The following is a 24808-nucleotide window of genomic DNA, read 5'->3' on the forward strand; positions in this document are numbered from 1 at the left end:
TCCTCAAACCCAACCGATCCATAGCCTCTCTTGCTATCTCTAGGCGTCGAGCAGCCTTCATATTACTCCGCCTAACCAATTGTTTGACACGTAGACACTGCAAATGCATCTCTTTCAGGACAGCTACTCAGTTTGATGTGTTTTCCCTAGCTGATACTATCACCAACTGCCGAGTCTCAGGTGCCCAGTGCACCTTACACGCTTTGACCGCCTCTTTGAAAGCCTCATGCACACCTTCCTCAGCACAGGCTTCTTGCATGTCTTCTGGTACATCAATTACAACCTTGAAGGTCGTGGACTTGCTCTCATCCTGGACAGATGGCTCTGGGTTCCCCACGGACACTTCCCTCAAGATATCTGTCATGACCGGATGACTGTCTTGTGCAGCTCTTGTCTCACCATCTTCCTGAAATTTACAGTCTTCAGGACCCTTTTCAAAGATGGGCTTTGTCAGTTCTGCCTTGCTATCAGTCGGGGACGGCGGCTGTACGTCTTCGCCCATCCACTTCTTCTCCCACAGAAGACCTTTTACTACTCCACTGAGTTCTTGCAGAACTTTATCTTGCTCCTCTGCCAGGTAGCGACGCTCATCCTCTCTCCTGAGAATCTCCTGTTGATGCTTCTCTTGGGCCTCTCTGAGCACCTCCATATCCTTCACTATAGCTTTGTTCATAGTTTGACACGCTGACAGGTGACCCCTGAGCTCAGAGACTTCCTTCTCCAGCTCATCCACTCTGTGCTCAGCTGTTTGTCTCAGGCCTCTTTCTTGTTTGACACATTCATCCACCTCCTCTCTGAGGGCCTTATTCAGTCCTTGCCACGTTACCATGTGGCCTTTGAGCTCAGAGACTTCTTTCTCTAGCCCTTCTATTCTGTGCTCCCTTTCTTTCTCAGAGCCACAGTCACCCCCAGAGATTAAGTCATCCCTCCAGTTACTCACTAACCGTGTGACTACTTCCGCCGTCTTACCCACCAGGTCAGCGTCAGTTTTGTCACGAGATGTCAGGTCCGTCCGTTGGGCTGACATACCCCTTTTCCCAGTCACTTCCACCTCTGACCTCTCCCCGTCAGGAAACGTCACCGTCTTAATATCTGTTAGCCCAACTATAGGAACGTCTCCCTCCTCATACCATAGGTCATCCAACATGACAAAGTCCCGGCCGCCCTCCAAGGTATACACCAAGTCTGGTGGTATCCCGCCACCTTGGCACTCACTGCCTCCAGGCCCCTCAAACACCACTCTGTCTAGCATATAGTTCACCGTGACCCCATGTTTACAGCGAACCTGGGCCATTTTCTCGGTCAGACAGAAAGTGAGAGGAGTTCCTATCAGAGTCACCTGACTCTTGGAGTCCAACCGTCCCGGGATTCCTTCCCGGTGCAGCATCACTGTACACACTTGCGGCCCGTCATGCTCCGGAAAGTATATCCCACATTCTGGAAATGACATACACGTACACTGCAGTTTCCCAGACATACCCACTGAGTCACCCAGTGCTGTCACTTCTTCAAACTTGGCCCCTTTCTGGACCACCACCCCACTTTGGGTTGCCGCCCCCTCCCGGGACTCTACCCCTTTTTGGGTTACCACGCCAATTTGGGTCACCGCCCCCTTCTGGGACTCAACCTCTTTTTTGGTTACCACCCCCATTTGGGACTCCACCCCCTTTTGGGCTACCACCCCAATTTGGGTCACCGCCCCCTTTTGGGACTCCACCCCCTTTCGGGATCTCCCCATGTCTGTTATACCGGTCTTCTCAGACCACAGTTCACACCACACAGTTTATGTCTCTCACGATACCAGACAAGTCCTTGTTGGCACCACCACAGCTCCTGCTGTCACCGATCACTGGCACCACCGGCTGCTGTTCACACACACAGCGGCTGGAGTCACTGCAGCTCCTGCTGCGCCGTCTTCATGGACCCGCCGATCCACCGGAAGCCGCTTGTCACCTTCGTGACCCCACTGAGCCACATCAAGCCGCTTGTCACCTTCTTGACTCCCACTGAGCCACCGCAGGCTGAGTTGAGAAAAAAGAAAAAAAACACACCAAAAAAAAACTCACGTGTCCTGACTGTGCGCTATTCAGGACGCTCCTGTCTCCACCTGAGACCGTCCAACACACAGGGCGCACCGGGTGAGATTCAGGGAGCGACCCTCCTCCCAGGGTCTCCCCACACACCGGCCTCACCAGGTCCAGGGGCTCAGCGGGTGCTATTCAGGACATCCGTCTCGGCCTGAGACTGCCCAACACTTAAGCCTCACCAGGTCCAAGGTCCTACCATGTGCTCCAGGGCTCTTCCCAACACTGACCCTCCAGGACCTTGCTCACTGAACCCTCCAGGAACACAGTCTTTACCACTGACCCAGGTCAGTAAAACACTTTTTTTTTTTTTTTCCCTTCTTTCCCGACCGGCACCTGCTGGCCGCGCAGGTTCTCGGACCTCTCTACCGCAGAGGTATCCTATAAGTCTTTGCCACTGACTCCTGTCAGCACATCACATGGCTTTAAGACCGTCAGCCCTCCTGGCTCAGCGTTGCCCCCAGCAACCGAATCTGCAGTCCTTTTCCGTTGCCCCTAGCAACAAGGCTACAATATTGCCCTTTGCTTTCTCCACCATATGTGAGGTAGCGCTGTCATGTAAGTAAGGCCTCTTTCACACATCAGGTTTTCGCCGTCAGGCGCGATCCAGCGCTTTTGACAGAAATCGGATCCGGCGAAATGCAATGCCGGATCCGGTTTCCCCCCCATTGACTTGCATTTGCGCCGGATCGCGCCGGATGGCCATGCGTTTCATCCGGTTTTCGCCGGATCCGGCAATGTGTCGCGATCCGGCATCTGGAAAAAACGGCTACTGTAACGTTTTTTTGTCTCCGGCGAAAAAGCCGGCACGCCGGATCCGGCGCGTCCGTCTTTTTCACACAATGAAAGCCTATGAGCGCCGCAATGCGCCTGATCTGGCGAAAGCCAGATCTGGTGGCCGGATCCGGTTTTTTTGGTCTGAGCATGCTCAGTAGCTCTGCCCACAAGACATATATAAAAGCAAGACAGTGGGACCCACAGCCACACCCAACATGCCACCCAAGAAAGCAACCAAGCGCAGCAGGAGAAGGCAGGAGACCACTGCAGCACCATCAGCACCACCACCACCCCAAATGGAGCAGCAAATGGAACATGCTGAGGAGGGGAGGCCAGCAGCAGATGAGAGACGGTAATTATCAAATCCCCCATTCCTCCAAACTAGGGCTATTGAATATCAAGATATTCATTGGCCCTTTGTTTCTCTTTATTCAACAGCCGTCCAATAGATGCAGCAGCAGCAGCAATGGCAGCAGCTGGAACACCACCCACAGCCATGGAGTGTGGCCACCAGGAAGACAGCACATCATCTTCTGGGAGCCCTCCCTCGCATCGTCAGCGTTTGACGGTAAGTTTTTATTTCCAAAATCCATCATCTCTGTAATATATGTGTATTCATTGCCTTTTATTTCAAAACAGGATTCACAAGATGAAGAGGAGCTCCCAGAAGAAGAAGGAACGGGTGGACAGACACCTGGAGTGGGCTCACAATTGGTAAGTTTTTTGCATCAAACGCAGAAACACAACATCACACTACACACAACACATAGAAAACAATGTTCTGCAGACCACACACAGCAAACAAATGCCTACATCCAAAGACATAACACTTTTTGTTTTCTTCTCTAGTCTTCCCAATCTGGTGCTCGGCCAAGAGGTCCTCGCAGTGCCTCCCAGGGTCGTCGGCGACAGCAACGCGGCGGTCACCAGTGTGTAAGTATAAATATTTTTGCTTTGTTTTTTTGCACTTTTTATTTCATTTCTTTTGTGGAGGCTAATTATGTTATTTTTGTCTTTTTCTTTAACAGCCTTCACAGCGTGCTCCCGACTCTGACGGTGAGGATGGAGGACTCGATGTGGACCACCTCATCAATCTCGTCAGAGAAAGGGAGCCGCTCTGGAATATGGCTGACCGCCGCCACGCTGACCTTATCGTTACCCGACGACTCTGGGAGGAAATCTGTTCGCTCCTTGTGGGCCGCTGGGAGGACCTCGATGTTCGGGCCCAGATTAAAGAGCGTAAGTATATACAGTACCGGTTGCTTGATGTAAACCAGTGTTTCCCGAACTCCAGTCCTCGTGGTCCCCACGGATCATGTGTTCAGGATTTCTATTTACTATGGAAATCCTGAAAACATGACCCCTGGGGACCATGAGGACTGGAGTTTGTGAAACACTGATGTTGTATACTAACCACTCCTTTCTCGTTTCAGGGAACAGAATTGTGAATCGGTGGTGGTCTGTGAGGGATCGTTTCAAGAAGGAGTTCAATAAAGAGATGCGGGCCCCGAGTGGATCTGGAGGACGCAGGAGCAAGTACAAGTACGCACAAGCCCTGTCGTTCCTCCGGGAAACAATGGTCACTAGAAGGTAAATATTACACACCACATGTGAAAAAAAATGTTAGATGTAACTTTTTTTTTTCAGCCAGGGCCATACCATGTCAGTATTTTAATTGTTTTTTTTTCTCTTTATTCCACAGCACGGTGAGCAGCACTCGGGAGCCTGCACGATTGGACCCTTCTGAGGCGATCCCTGAGGAGACCGGCACCGAGGGACACTTCGACCGCCCCGGTACATCTGCACCTTCCCAGCCTTCCCACACATTCGACCCATCTGTCCCATCCACCAGCACAGGAGCATCGTGGCCGCCTACATTACATGAAGCTGCTGGTGAGGAGATCGCTTTCCCTTTACCCCACCCTTCTGCCCCTGCCACCTCTAGTACACCTGCGGGTACTGGGCGGCAACGGCAGAGGGGTCAGGAAAAGACTTATGCGCCAGAGTTCTTGCATCTGAATGCATCTTTCCAGAACTGTCTAAAAGTCTTGTCAGAGCAAATCTCCGCAGGCTTTCAGCAGATCAACTCCAGCATTCTGGAGGTGAAGACACTTCTGCAAACCATGCATTCAGAAGCAAGATCTTCGCCAAACCACACCTTTTTCAGGTCTGTTGTGGAGCGCATGGCAACACTATCTCCTACCCAGCAGATGCATGTAATGCATTCGTGCCACGGCGCTCTACAGCAGGTTACCTCCCAACCTCCACCTCCCACCACTGTAGTTCCTCCACCTGCACCCCCTCCAGCCACTTTCCATCCTCCCCCTCCTATTACATCTGCACCCCCTCCAGCCACTTTCCATCCTCCCCCTCCTATTACATACCAGCAACCTCCCCAGTACCAGACATCTCCCCAGTACCAGACATCTCCCCACTTCCAGCAACCTCCCCAGAACCAAACTCCTTCCCCGTACCAAACTCCTTCCCCATACAACTTTCCATCAACATCATCTGCTCCTACAGTCCCTGCCCAACCCTCCACTCCACCGCCCACCACCTCTTCTGCCTCCCACATGTCCACCCATTCTGTAGCTTTTTCCACACCATCACCTCTAACTGTTCCTTCCCCACCACGATCCCAGTCCTCTCTCCACACTCCCATTGTCGAAGTGTCCCGCAGCCCCTCCAGCAGTATTTCCACCCCACACTACACCGAGTTATAATGTTTTTTTTGTAATAAAAATGCCCATTTGGTTGGTTTCAAACCTTTATTAAAAAAGTTTTTTTAACTTTAAAAACAGTTTACACAAAAAAAAATATTTTAAATAAAAGTTAAATTATTGTTTACACTGGTTGTCTGTCATTTCTTTCTGCGGCGAAATATGTTTAAAAAAAAGGTTAAATACAGGGTATTTAAAAGGTAAAAAAGTATTCAAAACCAGGTATATAACTGTGGGTAAATTTTAGCTTTTTGCCACAGTTGTGTTCCTGGTTGTGTTTGAAGCAAAGTATTTCACCTGAAAAGTTGTGTTTATTGTTGGTGATTTCCTACCAATGTACACAACTTTTGTTAAAAGGTGAAATACAACCATAAAACACAACCAGGTACACACCTGTGGCCTAAAGCTAAAAATAGTAAGACCATGACAAGATAGCCAACTTTGGTTGGCAAAGGTATATACTGTTGGTCCAGAAGGTACACAAGTTTGGTTAGGGCACAAATCTTTCACACTCTGTCATCCTGCCAGTGTACTCTGCCTTGAGGTGACATAAAGTATAGTGCAAAATTGTCCCTCATTACTGAAACCGTCACAGAACTTCTAGTGGTAATATTTCCAATGACAACATCCATCTTCGCCAGTAACTTGCTCTTCTCTCCAACCTGCACTTTCTCCTCTACAACCTGTCAAAGAAGGGCTGTAGGAACATGCTATATATAGTTTTCCAGTAGCCAATCCCGTTCGGAAGGCCACAAGGGTCAATTTTAAAAACCAGATCCGGCGTAATCCGTCGAAAAACGGATAGAAAAACGGATAGAAAAACGGATGAACCGGATGAGACGGATCCGGTTTTGTCTGTCAAGAACAAGACGGATCCGGCAGAAAACTGGATCCGGCACATCAGGTTTTACAAAACATTTGCCGGATCCGGCATTCCGGCACGACGCCGGATCGCGCCTGACGCCGAAAACCTGATGTGTGAAAGTAGCCTAAGGGGTTCTCGCTTGCAGCGATCGAAAAACACATCCGGCACAGGATTTTCCAACAAATCATAGTCTATGAGGTTTATTAATCCTTCATAAACCTCCAGCAGCAATATACACAGCATTACAGGAGAGCGTCCATTATACAGGCTATTTAGCCCCAGGGTTATCTCACCCACGTCAGGGTTCCCATATGGCTGTTTCTCCAGGCCGCAGAAGTCCACTCACTCCTCAGGGACTCTCAGATACTGGCCGCCATTACACACACAGCCGCTCCACAGGCTGCTGTTAGTGAGGAGATCCTTCTCCTCACGGGACCTTCCAAACGGGACCAATCAGGTCCCAGCATTCACTCCATGTGACCTAACCTGGCCACATTATATGGTCCATAGCCACGCCCACCGGGTCACATGACTATGACCTCACCACAGGTCCTTCACACAGACATATGTCTCTATCTCAAGGTCACCCACCTCGAGATACATAATGGCTCTTCAACCACTCACACTCTTGGGACATCCACACAGCGCCCCCTCGTGGACACAGTGGTCATTACACCACACCTTGTACATAGGGGAAGTATTATAGCAGTTATATTCCTGTACATAGGAGCAGTATTATAGTAGTTATATTCTTGTACATAGGGGAAGTATTATAGTAATTATATTCTTGTACATATGAGCAGTATTATAGTAGTTATATTCTTGTACATATGAGCAGTATTATAGTAGTTATATTCTTGTACATAGGAGCAGTATTATAGTAGTTATATTCTTATACATAGGGGCAGTATTATAGTAGTTATATTCTTGTACATAGGAGCAGTATTATAGTAGTTATATTCTTGAACATAGGGGAAGTATTATAGTAGTTATATTCTTGTACATAGGGGGCAATATTATAGTAGTTGTATTCTTTTACATAGGAGCAGTGTTATAGTAGTTATATTCTTGTACATAGGAGCAGTATTATAGTAGTTATATTCTTCTACATAGGAGCAGTATTATAGTAGTTATATTCTTGTACATAGGAGCAGTATTATAGTAGTTATATTCTTGTACATAGGAGCAGTATTATAGTAGTTATATTCTTGTACATAGGGGGCAGTATTATAGTAGTTATATTCTTGTACATAGGGGCAGTATTATAGTAGTTATATTCTTCTATATAGGAGCAGTGTTATAGTAGTTATATTCTTGTACATAGGGGGCAGTATTATAGTAGTTATATTCTTGTACATAGTGGGAAGTATTATAGTAGTTACATTCTTGTACATTGGAGCAGTATTATAGTAGTTATATTCCTGTACGTAGGAGCAGTATTATAGTAGTTATATTCTTGTACATAGGGGGCAGTATTATAGTAGTTATATTCTTGTACATAGGAGCCGTGTTATAGTAGTTATATTCTTGTACATAGGGGGCAGTATTATAGTAGTTATATTCTTGTACGTAGGGGCAGTATTATAGTAGTTATATTCTTCTATATAGGAGCAGTGTTATAGTAGTTATATTCTTGTACATAGGGGGCAGTATTATAGTAGTTATATTCTTGTACATAGTGGGAAGTATTATAGTAGTTACATTCTTGTACATAGGAGCAGTATTATAGTAGTTATATCCTTGTACATAGGGGAAGTATTATAGTAGTTATATTCTTCTACATAGGAGCAGTATTATAGTAGTTATATTCTTGTACATAGGAGCCGTGTTATAGTAGTTATATTCTTGTACATAGGGGCAGTATTATAGTAGTTATATTCTTGTACATAGGGGAAGTATTATAGTAGTTATATTCTTGTACATAGGGGGCAGTATTATAGTAGTTATATTCTTGTACATAGGGGGCAGTATTATAGTAGTTATATTCTTGTACATAGGAGCAGTATTATAGTAGTTATATTCTTCTACATAGGAGCAGTGTTATAGTAGTTATATTCTTGTACATAGGGGCAGTATTATAGTAGTTATATTCTTGTACATAGGAACAGTATTATAGTAGTTATATCCTTGTACATAGGGGAAGTATTATAGTAGTTATATTCTTGTACATAGGAGCAGTATTATAGTAGTTATATTCTTGTACATAGGGGAAGTATTATAGTAGTTATATTCTTGTACATAGGGGGCAATATTATAGTAGTTGTATTCTTGTACATAGGGGGCAGTATTATTGTAGTTATATTCTTGTCCATAGGAGCAGTATTATAGTAGTTGTATTCTTGTACATAGGAGCAGTATTATAGTAGTTATATCCTTGTACATAGGGGAAGTATTATAGTAGTTATATTCTTGTACATAGGAGCAGTATTATAGTAGTTATATTCTTGTACATAGGGGAAGTATTATAGTAGTTATATTCTTGTACATAGGGGAAGTATTATAGTAGTTATATTCTTGTACATAGGGGGCAATATTATAATAGTTGTATTCTTGTACATAGGAGCAGTGTTATAGTAGTTATATTCTTGTACATAGGAGCAGTATTATAGTAGTTATATCCTTGTACATAGGGGAAGTATTATAGTAGTTATATTCTTGTACATAGGAGCAGTATTATAGTAGTTATATTCTTGTACATAGGAGCAGTATTATAGTAATTATATTCTTGTACATAGGAGCAGTATTCTAGTAGTTATATCCTTGTACATAGGGGAAGTATTATAGTAGTTATATTCTTGTACATAGGAGCAGTATTATAGTAGTTATATTCTTGTACATAGGGGAAGTATTATAGTAGTTATATTCTTGTACATAGGAGCAGTATTATAGTAGTTATATTCTTGTACATAGGGGGCAATATTATAGTAGTTGTATTCTTGTACATAGGAGCAATGTTATAGTAGTTATATTCTTGTACATAGGAGCAGTATTATAGTAGTTATATTCTTGTACATAGGAGCAGTATTATAGTAGTTATAGCCTTGTACATAGGGGAAGTATTATAGTAGTTATATTCTTGTACATAGGAGCAGTATTATAGTAGTTATATTCTTGTACATAGGGGAAGTATTATAGTAGTTATATTCTTGTACATAGGGGGCAATATTATAGTAGTTGTATTCTTGTCCATAGGAGCAGTATTATAGTAGTTGTATTCTTGTACATAGGAGCAGTATTATAGTAGTTATATCCTTGTACATAGGGGAAGTATTATAGTAGTTATATTCTTGTACATAGGAGCAGTATTATAGTAGTTATATTCTTGTACATAGGGGAAGTATTATAGTAGTTATATTCTTGTACATAGGGGGCAATATTATAGTAGTTGTATTCTTGTACATAGGGGGCAGTATTATTGTAGTTATATTCTTGTCCATAGGAGCAGTATTATAGTAGTTGTATTCTTGTACATAGGAGCAGTATTATAGTAGTTATATCCTTGTACATAGGGGAAGTATTATAGTAGTTATATTCTTGTACATAGGAGCAGTATTATAGTAGTTATATTTTTGTACATAGGGGAAGTATTATAGTAGTTATATTCTTGTACATAGGGGAAGTATTATAGTAGTTATATTCTTGTACATAGGGGGCAATATTATAGTAGTTGTATTCTTGTACATAGGAGCAGTGTTATAGTAGTTATATTCTTGTACATAGGAGCAGTATTATAGTAGTTATATCCTTGTACATAGGGGAAGTATTATAGTAGTTATATTCTTGTACATAGGAGCAGTATTATAGTAGTTATATTCTTGTACATAGGGGAAGTATTATAGTAGTTATATTCTTGTACATAGGAGCAGTATTATAGTAGTTATATTCTTGTACATAGGAGCAGTATTATAGTAGTTATATTCTTGTACATAGGAGCAGTATTATAGTAATTATATTCTTGTACATAGGAGCAGTATTATAGTAGTTATATCCTTGTACATAGGGGAAGTATTATAGTAGTTATATTCTTGTACATAGGAGCAGTATTATAGTAGTTATATTCTTGTACATAGGGGAAGTATTATAGTAGTTATATTCTTGTACATAGGAGCAGTATTATAGTAGTTATATTCTTGTACATAGGGGGCAATATTATAGTAGTTGTATTCTTGTACATAGGAGCAATGTTATAGTAGTTATATTCTTGTATATAGGAGCAGTATTATAGTAGTTATATTCTTGTACATAGGAGCAGTATTATAGTAGTTATAGCCTTGTACATAGGGGAAGTATTATAGTAGTTATATTCTTGTACATAGGAGCAGTATTATAGTAGTTATATTCTTGTACATAGGGGAAGTATTATAGTAGTTATATTCTTGTACATGGGGGGCAATATTATAGTAGTTGTATTCTTGTACATAGGGGGCAGTATTATTGTAGTTATATTCTTGTCCATAGGAGCAGTATTATAGTAGTTGTATTCTTGTACATAGGAGCAGTATTATAGTAGTTATATCCTTGTACATAGGGGAAGTATTATAGTAGTTATATTCTTGTACATAGGAACAGTATTATAGTAGTTATATTCTTGTACATAGGGGAAGTATTATAGTAGTTATATTCTTGTACATAGGGGAAGTATTATAGTAGTTATATTCTTGTACATAGGGGGCAATATTATAGTAGTTGTATTCTTGTACATAGGAGCAGTGTTATAGTAGTTATATTCTTGTACATAGGAGCAGTATTATAGTAGTTATATTCTTGTACATAGGAGCAGTATTATAGTAGTTATATTCTTGTACATAGGAGCAGTATTATAGTTATTATATTCTTGTACATAGGAGCAGTATTATAGTAGTTATATCCTTGTACATAGGGGAAGTATTATAGTAGTTATATTCTTGTACATATGAGCAGTATTATAGTAGTTATATTCTTGTACATAGGGGAAGTATTATAGTAGTTATATTCTTGTACATAGGAGCAGTATTATAGTAGTTATATTCTTGTACATAGGGGAAGTATTATAGTAGTTATATTCTTGTACATAGGGGGCAATATTATAGTAGTTGTATTCTTGTACATAGGAGCAGTATTATAGTAGTTATATTCTTGTACATAGGAGCAGTATTATAGTAGTTATATTCTTGTACATAGGAGCAGTATTATAGTAGTTATATTCTTGTACATAGGAGCAGTATTATAGTAGTTATATTCTTGTACATAGGAGCAGTATTATAGTAGTTATATTCTTGTACATAGGGGGCAGTATTATAGTAGTTATATTCTTGTACGTAGGGGCAGTATTATAGTAGTTATATTCTTCTATATAGGAGCAGTGTTATAGTAGTTATATTCTTGTACATAGGGGGCAGTATTATAGTAGTTATATTCTTGTACATAGTGGGAAGTATTATAGTAGTTACATTCTTGTACATTGGAGCAGTATTATAGTAGTTATATTCTTGTACGTAGGAGCAGTATTATAGTAGTTATATTCTTGTACATAGGGGCAGTATTATAGTAGTTATATTCTTGTACGTAGGGGCAGTATTATAGTAGTTATATTCTTCTATATAGGAGCAGTGTTATAGTAGTTATATTCTTGTACATATGGGGGCAGTATTATAGTAGTTATATTCTTGTACATAGTGGGAAGTATTATAGTAGTTATAGTCTTGTACATAGGAGAAGTATTATAGTAGTTACATTCTTGTACATTGGAGCAGTATTATAGTAGTTATATTCTTGTACATAGGAGCAGAATTATAGTAGTTATATTCTTGTACATAGGGGGCAGTATTATAGTAGTTATATTCTTGTACATATGAGCAGTATTATAGCAGTTATATTCTTGCACATAGGGGCAGTATTATAGTAGTTATATTCTTGTACATAGGAGCAGTATTATAGTACTTATATTCTTGTACATAGGGGGCAGTATTATGGTAGTTATATTCTTGTACACAGGGGCAGTATTATAGTAGTTATATTCTTGTGTATAGGATCAGTGTTATAGTAGTTATATTCTTGTACATAGGGGCAGTGTTATAGTAGTTATATTCTTGTACATAGGAACAGTATTATAGTAATTATATTCTTGTACATAGGAGCAGTATTATAGTAGTTATATTCTTGTACACAGGGACGGTATTATAGTAGTTATATTCTTGTGTATAGGAGCAGTGTTATAGTAGTTATAATCTTGTACATAGGGGCAGTATTATAGTAGTTATATTGTACGTAGGAGCAGTATTATTGTAGTTATATTCTTGTACATTGGGGGCAGTATTATAGTAGTTATATTCTTGTACATAGGGGCAGTATTATAGTAGTTATATTCTTGTATATAGGAGCAGTGTTATAGTAGTTATATTCTTGTACATTGGGGGCAGTATTATAGTAGTTATATTCTTGTACATAGGGGCAGTATTATAGTAGTTATATTCTTGTATATAGGAGCAGTGTTATAGTAGTTATATTCTTGTACATAGGGGGCAGTATTATAGTAGTTATATTCTTGTACATAGGAGCAGTATTATAGTAGTTATATTCTTGTACATAGGAGCAGGATTATAGTAGTTATATTCTTGTACATAGGAGCAGTATTATAGTAATTATATTCTTGTACATGGGGCAGTATTATAGCAGTTATATTCTTGTACATAGGGGGCATTATTATAGTAGTTATATTCTTGTACATAGGAGCAGTGTTATAATAGTTATATTCTTGTACATAGGAGCAGTATTATAGTAGTTATATTCTTGTACATAGGGGGCAGTATTATAGTAGGTGTCACGGGGGCCTTCTCTGGTTCACGGGGTCCTTCTCTGGTATCACACAATCAACAGATCAAGTGAAGAGTGAACAATTCCAAGACCTTTATTCAGGCAAAAATACGAAAAGGTCCATATTCAGTCCACCACACAAAGGATAAGATAGTCCAGAATAAGAATGCAGTTCAGTATCAGGATAAAATGTCCAGGGAAACGAGATTCCAAAACTCTAGCACCAGAGGATAAAATGGGTCCTTCTCTCTGAAATGCAGTCTTTACACAATCCTGTCCACACTGGATCTGACTTGCCCAGCTCCTGTTCTCGCTCCACCCCCTTCCTTGTCCAGGGAAAGTCAAACAAGTTGGGGCAGTTTCCAGGCCACCCAGAGGAGAACAAAGGGCCTTAGGGATTAATGCACTACAGGGGGGTCATCAAGAGACAGATACAGTGAGGCTGTAGACTTACAATGTAATAAGAAAAACACTGTGAAAATAGAAAAATAGGAATATACAAAAAATGACATCCACATAGCATATCACACCATCACAACCTCTCCCCCCCCAAAATAAGTGAGCACGCCATGAGGTCTACATAGACCTCTGGCCTGCTCACTTTAGTCCACATTGCTCAGTTATTTATAGTTCCTTGTACAGTGGCAGGGGTAGGTCGGCCTGGGGAGCCTATGGTTCTTCTTGTCGAGACAGTCCATCGGCGTTCTGGTGGTGGCTTCCCTGCTTGTATTGGATGGAGAAGCTGTAGGGTTGTAAGGACAAGCTCCACCGCAGCAATCTTCCATTGTCCCCTGATACGCGATTCAGCCATGTGAGGGGGTTGTTTTCTGTAACAATTGTAAAGTCTCTGCCATACAAGTATGGCTGCAATTTTTTTAGAGCCCACACGATGGCAAGGCACTCCTTTTCAATAGTGGCATAGGCAACTTCCCGATCCTGTAGTTTCCGACTGGCGAAAGCAACAGGATGTTCTTCTCCGGCGGCGTTCACTTGGCTAAGTACTGCCCCAATCCCAAAGGTGGATGCATCTGTCTGCACGAGGAACCTGCGTTTGTAATCCGGGGCAGCCAAGACAGGAGCAGTGACGAGGGCAGTCTTTAACGCTGAAAAGGCAACCTCGCATGCCGTCGTCCACGTAACATTCCTAGGCATGTTCTTGCAGGTCAGGTCGGTTAGGGGCTTGGCCAAGGTGCTGAAGTTAGAAACAAATTTGCGATAGTAACCAGCAGTTCCTAAAAATGCAAGTACCTGCTTTTTAGTCTGGGGTCTACACCAGTTGCTAATGGCTTCCACCTTGGCAGGCTCAGGTCTTAGAGTCCCACCCCCTACTCTATGCCCGAGGTACTGCACCTCAGCCATCCCTACTTGGCACTTATCAGGGCGAATGGTCAGTCCTGCCGTAAGGATACAGTCCAGCACTATGCCCAAGTGTTTAAGATGATCCTCCCAGGTTGTGCTAAAAATGGCAATGTCGTCTAAGTAAGCACAGGCAAAGTCCTGACATTGTTGTAACAGTCGATCCACCAGTCTCTGGAAAGTAGCGGGGGCAGTTTTCATCCCAAAGGGAATTCCCAGGAACTCATAAAGCCCAAATGGAGTAATGAAGGCTGAGCGCTCCCGAGCGTCCTATCTGCCAGTACCCCTTGCTCAAGTCTAACGTGGTTACAAATTGGGCACTGGCCAGACGATCCAATAGATCATCAATCCTGGGCATGGGATAAGCATCACTCTTGGTGGCATCATTTAGTCATCTGTAATCAACGCAGAATCGTGTTGTACCATCCTTCTTGGGGACCAGGACGACAGGAGAGGCCCAAGAACTGTGAGATGGCTGAATAACTCCCAGTTGTTTCATCTCCTCCAGTTCGTTCTTTATCGTGCCTTGAACAGCCTCTGGAACCCGGTAGGCAGCCTGCTGGATGGGGCGTTGTCCGGGGGTTTCCACATGGTGGCTGGTGAGAGTAGTCTTCCCCGGCTTTGAGGAGAAAGCAGCAGCCCTCGACCTTAGTACGACGACAATATCGTCATTTTGTATATCCGATAAATGGGAGCCCAGGAGCACTTGTTCCAGTAATCCTCCCGCTTGGGCAACCTGGAGGAGATCTGGGAGATACTCGTCTTCAGTGGTATCACTAGGGGAGTGGAAAACAACTAGAACAGGCAGAGATCGGTCGTGGTAGTCTTTCAGCATGTTAATGTGGACGGTTTTCTGTAGTCGACCACTAGAGTCCAGGGCAATAACATAATTAGTGTCATTAATTTTCTTGACAACCTGATAAGGGCCTTCCCACACTGCTTGAAGCTTGTTGGCAGGGGAATCAGTAATCATGACCACTTGCTGTCCTTCCATAAATTCCCGGTTCCTGGCATTACGGTCATACCAGGTTTTTTGTCTGGACTGGGCCATTCGCTGATGTTCTTTAGTGAAGGTAGCTAGCTGGGCGAGACGGTCTCTGAGCTCTAGAACATAGGGAACGATGGGCATTCCGGTATCTGAGATGTCTCCCTCCAAATGTTCTTTCAGAAGAGTGAGAGGCCCACGGACCTTCCGGCTAAACAGTAGTTCGAAGGGAGAGAACCCTGTGGACTCTTGGGGAACCTCCCGATAGGCGAAGAGGAGATGTGGCAGGTACTTTTCCCAGTCTTTCTCAATGTCAACAAAAGCCCTCAGCATATTTTTTAAGATTCCATTAAAGCGTTCACATAGTCCGTTGGTCTGCGGGTGGTATGGGGTGGTGCGAATGGCTCGAACACCATAGGTATGCCATAGGGACTGGACCAGATCTGACATGAACTGAGTGCCTTGATCCGACAATATTTCACTAGGAAACCCTACCCGGGTAAAGATGGTAACAAGGGCCTCGGCTACCTTTACTGCTGTAATACTGGACAGGGCCACAGCTTCAGAATACCTAGTGGCATAGTCCACCACGGTCAGGATATATTTTTTCCCTGACCTGCTGGGGTGGGCCAGAGGACCTATGATGTCGACGGCTACACGTTGAAATGGTTCCTCAATTATGGGCAGGGATTGCAGGGGTACCTTATGTCGAGCTCCTGGATGCCACATTCGCTGGCACACATCGCAGGTGCGGCAATAATGGGCTACCGACTGCGAGGAGCCCGGCCAGTAAAAACTTTGGGTGAGTTTCTTTTCAGTCCTTTTTCTCCCTTGATGCCCAGCCAAGGGGATGTCATGGGCCAGTTGAAGTAGCTGCGCCCTGTACTTCTGAGGGACAATGAGTTGCCTGGTCGTTGCATCAGGGTTGCCCTGGTCACTGCCCTTTGTTACACGATAATACAGTCCGTTTTCTCGAGTGAAGCCATCTCCATTATCTCCCAAGTGCCCAGTTTCTGCCTTTCGCCTAAGGGCTGCTAAGGTAGTGTCACCCTCTATTTCTCTCCTAAACTCCTCTCTGTCCCAAGACTCTCCCAATGTAGTAGCAGCGAAAGTATTGCTTACCGACTCTGATGCGGTTCGTGGTGGTTGCTCCCCGGTGGGGTCCGGATGACGTAGTGCATGAAGGGCCTGTAGTCGGGTGACTGCTCTCACAAATTGGCACTGTAACTCCCCAATGTCGTTCCCAAGGAGGATATCTGCAGGAAGTCCTCCCATAACTCCAATCCAACACAGTTTTTCTCCACAACCATAATCTAAATGCACTGAAGCTCGCGGTATATATTTGCGGGCACCCCCCCGCCAGGACAATGGGAATTCCCGGACCCTGGTAAATTGCCTCGGGTCAAACCACACGGGGGGTCAGCGATAGTCAAGAATGCCCCCGTGTCTTTAAATCCTGACACTTTGTATCCATCAATAAAGACATCCTGCAGGTGGCGTTGCCATTGCTCTGAGTAGCTAAAGGACAGAGGCCGGAGTCCGTACGCTCCAGGAGGGGTATCTATGGTGCCGTGGTCGGTGGTCCACTCTGGTGGGGGTGGTGATAGCTCTTCCTCAGGTGTGGTGGAGTGTACAAGATGCACTGGACGAGGTGGGGCTGCGTGGGGCTCCCTCCGAATCCTGGAGGGACAGCCAGACTGTAAATGTCCAGGTTGCCCACACCCATAACACCTCCTCTCTGTGATACCCCCAGGTCGTGGTCGGAACTGTTGGGGCCTAGGATTGTGAGGCATGATTGTAATCGGCTTGCGACTAGGTGGAAGGGCAGATATAATTGGATGGGGACGGGGCGCGGGAGCAGGCCGTGGTTCATTGTCCAGAAGCCTCCTCCATTGCGGCCGTATAGTAAGGGCTTCATCAGCCAGGGCTGCAGCTCTATCCACGGTACATGGCGTGCGCTCCCGGACCCATTCCCGTACCTCTGCAGGGCACTTGGCAACAAATTGCTCTATAAGGAACGCCTGTATAACATCTTCCGCAGTAAAGGCGTTTTCTGCTTCCAGCCATCTCCGACATGCCTCGGATATCTTATGTGCATACATCCTAAACGATCCCCCCGTGGTGCATGGGAGGTCTTGGAACTTGGCCCTATATGAGTCTGGGGTGATAGCATGGTAATCCAGGATAGTCCGCTTTACAATGTTATAATCCCGATTCCGCAGTGCATCAATGGTTCGGTAAGCCTCCGCCATGCTTCCGTTCAGGAGCCCCACTAACAAATGCATCCAGCTAGAGTGGGGCACCTCCATCACAGCACACTGCTGCTCAAAGTCCTTCAAGAACCCCTCCACATCTCCGGAAGCCTCATCAAATGGCTTAAACTCTGTCCGGGTGATCCGTACAGGCTCCCGGATTGTTGGGGTTACACTCCACATTGCGTTACTCCCTTTTTCAAGCTCCATTGCTTTCTGTCTCCGCTGTGCCCGGCGGGCAGCCTCCTCCTTGTACTCCTGAAAGACGCCGGGGCCCAAAACCGCCATCTCTTCTTCGCACCACACCAATCACTGACTTTTCTGGAAGGGGATCCCTGTCTCCAGTGCTCGTCCTTCAGACATCTGGGAGGAGGTGGCCGGGCTAGCTTCCACCAGTAGATCGATTAAGGCCTCTTTAGTCAGTCCCTGGTAGTTCAGGCCCAGGTCTCTGGCTCTCTCCTGTAAACTGCATACAGTCCAATTTCTGTATTCACTCTGTGGGTGGTTCTCCATTGGGTTACGCTCTGTTGATCCCACTGCTGCCACCAGTTGTCACGGGGTCCTTCTCTGGTATCACACAATCAACAGAGCAAGCGAAGAGTGAACAATTCCAAGACCTTTATTCAGGCAAAAATACGAAAAGGTCCATATTCAGTCCACCACACAAAGGATAAGATAGTCCAGAATAAGAATGCAGTCCAGTATCAGGATAAAATGTCCAGGGAAATGAGATTCCAAAACTCTAGCACCAGAGGATAAAATGAGTCCTTCTCTCTGAAATGCAGTCTTTACACAATCCTGTCCACACAGGAACTGACTTGCCCAGCTCCTGTTCTCTCTCCACCCCCTTCCTTGTCCAGGGAAAGTCAAACAAGTTGGGGCGGTTTCCAGGCCCCCCCAGAGGAGAACAAAGGGCCTTAGGGATTAATGCACTACAGGGGGGTCATCAAGAGACAGATACAGTGAGGCTGTAGACTTACAATGTAATAAGAAAAACACTGTGAATATAGAAAAATAGGAATGTACAAAAAATGACATCAACATAGAATATCACACAATCACAGTAGGTATATTCTTGTACATAGGAGCAGTATTATAGTAGTTATATTATTGTACATAGGGGCAGTATTATAGTAGTTATATTCTAGTACATAGGAGCAGTATTATAGTAGTTATATTCTTGTACATGGGGCAGTGTTATAGTAGTTATATTCTTGTACATGGGGCAGTATTATAGTAGTTATATTCTTGTACATAGGAGCAGTATTATAGTAGTTATATTCTTGTACATAGGAGCAGTGTTATAGTAGTTATATTCTTGTACATGGGGCAGTATTATAGTAGTTATATTCTTGTACATAGGAGCAGTATTATAGTAGTTATATTCTTGTACATAGGGGGCAGTATTATAGTAGTTATATTCTTGTACATAGGAGCAGTAGTATAGTAGTTATATTCTTGTACATAGGGGCAGTGTTATAGTAGTTATATTCTTGTATATAGGAGCAGTGTTATAGTAGTTATATTCTTGTACGTAGGGGCAGTATTATAGTAGTTATATTCTTGTACATAGGGGCAGTATTATAGTAGTTATATTCTTGTACATACGAGCAGTATTATAGTAGTTACATTCTTGTACATACGAGCAGTATTATAGTAGATATATTCTTGCACATAGGAGCAGTATTATAGTAGTAATATTCTTGTACATAGGGGCAGTATTATAGTAGTTATATTCTTGTACATAGGAGCAGTATTATAGTAGTTGTATTCTTCACTAAACTTTCCTGCTGATTTGTCTTGAAGTAATGAAGGGTCAATACAGAATCCATCGTCTAATGAACAGCAGCATGTGATTAGTGGCAGCCCGAGAGCCGACACTGGAGAGCTCATCTCACAGATAGCGTGGAATATTGGGTCTCTTTTCAAATGTAAAGAGTCCTCCAGATCTTTGCTCATCCTAGTAATCACGTCGGCAGTAAAGGAGATGTGCTGTGCAAAAGTCTACACCACCCCACAAACCGCCAATCACACTGACTGGACATCACATTTTCCTGGGACTGGGACAAAGAAAGGAGGTTCTCTGGATCTAAATCTATAATGAAAAGAACACAGTGTGTGATTAGGACATGATGGGTGTGGACAGCTGGAAGGTCGGGTCACATGACTGTAGATTACCAGACAAGAGAGGATCAGACCAATTATGCTAATGACACTCTCATCAATCTCTGATCTGAGTGTGATCCGAATCTCTCGATGAGGTGAAGAAGGAGAACAAAATGTCTCCATCTTCTTCATTCAGCAAATCCGTGGAAATAATCCAAGTGCCGTCCGATCATTTCCACGCACCCATAGTCTTGATTGGGCAAGTTTCGACCGATTTACGCGTCAAATTGCAGCAATTTGCAATTTTTTTCTGATTCTGTATTAGTATGAGGGAAAAAAAAAGTTGATCAGCACTGCCCCATAGAGTAACATTGATCCGATAGAACATCACATAGCACTTGTCTGCTTACTGCCGAGATGAGAGCGAGCCCTAAATGGTGCAAAATGGCTGTGATCAGGATATTGAAAGCGTACAAACCAGACTGAACACAGTATATGAGATTACAAAGCGTAACTGCGGTGCAGCACATTATCCGAGCACGTTCGCTCATCACTAACAGTAACTGAAACATACGGTAAAGTTTAACTTGTTTTGTGTTTCCGGTTTGTGGGGTAGCGGAGAATCAAGGTCAGGCTAAGCGTGACGGGCCAGAGGAGTCAGGACGTGTCCACGGTAGAAAACAACACACACATTGGACGCATACCTCTGTTTTCTGTAACGTGTCGGACATATGACACTCACCTACCACTCTGGGCACGTTTACAAGTGCACTGTGACGGTGATGGAGCACTGTGACGGTGATCGTGCACTGTGACTGTTAGAGTGCACTGTGACTGCGATGGTGCACTGTGACTGTAAGTGGTGCACTGTGACTGTTATAGTGTACTGTGACTATTATAGCGTACTGTGACTGTGATGGTGCACTGAGACTGTTATAATTTACTGTGACTGTGATGGTGCACTGAGACTGTTATAATTTACTTTGACTGTTATAGTGCTCTGTGAGTGTGATGGAGCACTGTGACTCTTATGGTGCACTGTGATGGCGATGTGCACTATGACTGTTATGATGCACTGTGACTCTTATGGTGCACTGTGATGTTGATAGTGTACTATGACTGTGATGATGCACTCTGATAGTTATATTGCACTGTGAATATGAAGGCGCACTGTGACTGTAAGTGGTGTACTGTGACTGTTTGAGTGCACTGTGACTGTTATAGTGCACTGTGACAGTGATGGTGCACTGTGACTGTTATAGTGTACTGTAACTGTAAGTTGTGCACTGTGACTGTTAGAGTGTACTGTGACTGTTAAAGTGCACTGTGACTAAGATTGTGCACTGTGACTGTGATGGTGCACTGTTACGGTTATAGTGTACTGTGACTGTTATAGCGCACTGTGACTGTGATGATGCACTCTGATAGTTATATTGCACTGTGACTATGAAGGCGCACTGTGACTGTAAGTGGTGTATTGTGACTGTTTGAGTGCACTGTGACTGTTATAGTGCACTGTGACAGTGATGGTGCACTGTGACTGTTATAGTGTACTGTAACTGTAAGTTGTGCACTGTGACTGTTAGAGTGTACTGTGACTGTGATGGTGCACTGTGACTGTGATGGTGCACTGTGACTGTTATAGTGTACTGTGACTGTGATGGTGCACTGAGACTGTTATAATTTACTGTGACTGTGATGGTGCACTGTGACTGTTATAGTGCTCTGTGAGTGTGATGGAGCACTGTGACTCTTATGGTGCACTGTGATGGTGATGTGCACTATGACTGTTATGATGCACTGTGACTCTTATGGTGCACTGTGATGTTGATAGTGTACTATGACTGTGATGATGCACTCTGATAGTTATATTGCACTGTGACTATGAAGGCGCACTGTGACTGTAAGTGGTGTATTGTGACTGTTTGAGTGCACTGTGACTGTTATAGTGCACTGTGACAGTGATGGTGCACTGTGACTGTTATAGTGTACTGTAACTGTAAGTTGTGCACTGTGACTGTTAGAGTGTACTGTGACTGTTAAAGTGCTCTGTGAGTGTGATGGAGCACTGTGACTCTTATGGTGCACTGTGATGGCGATGTGCACTATGACTGTTATGATGCACTGTGACTCTTATGGTGCACTGTGATGTTGATAGTGTACTATGACTGTGATGATGCACTCTGATAGTTATATTGCACTGTGAATATGAAGGCGCACTGTGACTGTAAGTGGTGTACTGTGACTGTTTGAGTGCACTGTGACTGTTATAGTGCACTGTGACAGTGATGGTGCACTGTGACTGTTATAGTGTACTGTAACTGTAAGTTGTGCACTGTGACTGTTAGAGTGTACTGTGACTGTTATAGTGCTCTGTGAGTGTGATGGAGCACTGTGACTCTTATGGTGCACTGTGATGGCGATGTGCACTATGACTGTTATGATGCACTGTGACTCTTATGGTGCACTGTGATGTTGATAGTGTACTATGACTGTGATGATGCACTCTGATAGTTATATTGCACTGTGAATATGAAGGCGCACTGTGACTGTAAGTGGTGTACTGTGACTGTTTGAGTGCACTGTGACTGTTATAGTGCACTGTGACAGTGATGGTGCACTGTGACTGTTATAGTGTACTGTAACTGTAAGTTGTGCACTGTGACTGTTAGAGTGTACTGTGACTGTTAAAGTGCACTGTGACTAAGATTGTGCACTGTGACTGTGATGGTGCACTGTTACGGTTATAGTGTACTGTGACTGTTATAGCGCACTGTGACTGTGATGATGCACTCTGATAGTTATATTGCACTGTGACTATGAAGGCGCACTGTGACTGTAAGTGGTGTATTGTGACTGTTTGAGTGCACTGTGACTGTTATAGTGCACTGTGACAGTGATGGTGCACTGTGACTGTTATAGTGTACTGTAACTGTAAGTTGTGCACTGTGACTGTTAGAGTGTACTGTGACTGTGATGGTGCACTGTGACTGTGATGGTGCACTGTGACTGTTATAGTGTACTGTGACTGTGATGGTGCACTGAGACTGTTATAATTTACTGTGACTGTGATGGTGCACTGTGACTGTTATAGTGCTCTGTGAGTGTGATGGAGCACTGTGACTCTTATGGTGCACTGTGATGGCGATGGTGCACTGTGATGGTGATGTGCACTATGACTGTTATGATGCACTGTGACTCTTATGGTGCACTGTGATGTTGATAGTGTACTATGACTGTGATGATGCACTCTGATAGTTATATTGCACTGTGACTATGAAGGCGCACTGTGACTGTAAGTGGTGTATTGTGACTGTTTGAGTGCACTGTGACTGTTATAGTGCACTGTGACAGTGATGGTGCACTGTGACTGTTATAGTGTACTGTAACTGTAAGTTGTGCACTGTGACTGTTAGAGTGTACTGTGACTGTTAAAGTGCACTGTGACTAAGATTGTGCACTGTGACTGTGATGGTGCACTGTTACGGTTATAGTGTACTGTGACTGTTATAGCGCACTGTGACTGTGATGATGCACTCTGATAGTTATATTGCACTGTGACTATGAAGGCGCACTGTGACTGTAAGTGGTGTATTGTGACTGTTTGAGTGCACTGTGACTGTTATAGTGCACTGTGACAGTGATGGTGCACTGTGACTGTTATAGTGTACTGTAACTGTAAGTTGTGCACTGTGACTGTTAGAGTGTACTGTGACTGTGATGGTGCACTGTGACTGTGATGGTGCACTGTGACTGTTATAGTGTACTGTGACTGTGATGGTGCACTGAGACTGTTATAATTTACTGTGACTGTGATGGTGCACTGTGACTGTTATAGTGCTCTGTGAGTGTGATGGAGCACTGTGACTCTTATGGTGCACTGTGATGGCGATGGTGCACTGTGATGGTGATGTGCACTATGACTGTTATGATGCACTGTGACTCTTATGGTGCACTGTGATGTTGATAGTGTACTATGACTGTGATGATGCACTCTGATAGTTATATTGCACTGTGACTATGAAGGCGCACTGTGACTGTAAGTGGTGTATTGTGACTGTTTGAGTGCACTGTGACTGTTATAGTGCACTGTGACAGTGATGGTGCACTGTGACTGTTATAGTGTACTGTAACTGTAAGTTGTGCACTGTGACTGTTAGAGTGTACTGTGACTGTTAAAGTGCACTGTGACTAAGATTGTGCACTGTGACTGTGATGGTGCACTGTTACGGTTATAGTGTACTGTGACTGTTATAGCGCACTGTGACTGTGATGCTGCACTGTGACTGTTATAGTGTACTGTGACTGTGATTGTGCACTGTGACTTATAGTGGACTGTGATGGTGCACTGAGACTGTTATAATTTACTGTGACGGTAATTGTGCACTGAGACTGTTATAATTTACTGTGACTGTGATGGTGCAATGTGACTGTTATAGTGCTCTGTGAGTGTTATAGTGCACTGTGACTCTTATGGTGCACTGTGATGGCGATGGTGCACTGTGATGGTGATGTGCACTATGACTGTTATGATGCCCTGTGACTCTTATGGTGCACTGCGATGTTGATAGTGTACTATGACTGTGTTGGTGCACTCTGATAGTTATATTGCACTGTGACTGTGATAGTGCACTGTGACGGTTATAGTGTACTATGACTGATGGTGCACTGTGGATATTATGGTGCAGGGGTGTTCACATGGGATGCATTGAGAGAGTGCTGGCCAGCCCGCCTAATCGAATAGTATGGGCATTACTAATAGGTTGTGAACCAGACACTTTGCATTCCCTGCATGTGAACAGGGCCCTGTACAGGCCTTTATTGTGCAAACGTATACTAAGCAGTCACCCCCTCCAATAATTGGTAGGCTG

Source organism: Dendrobates tinctorius, unplaced genomic scaffold, assembly GCF_039654945.1.
Source record: "Dendrobates tinctorius isolate UK_male_01 unplaced genomic scaffold, ASM3965494v1 ptg000095l, whole genome shotgun sequence".
NCBI classification, from domain to species: domain Eukaryota; kingdom Metazoa; phylum Chordata; class Amphibia; order Anura; family Dendrobatidae; genus Dendrobates; species Dendrobates tinctorius.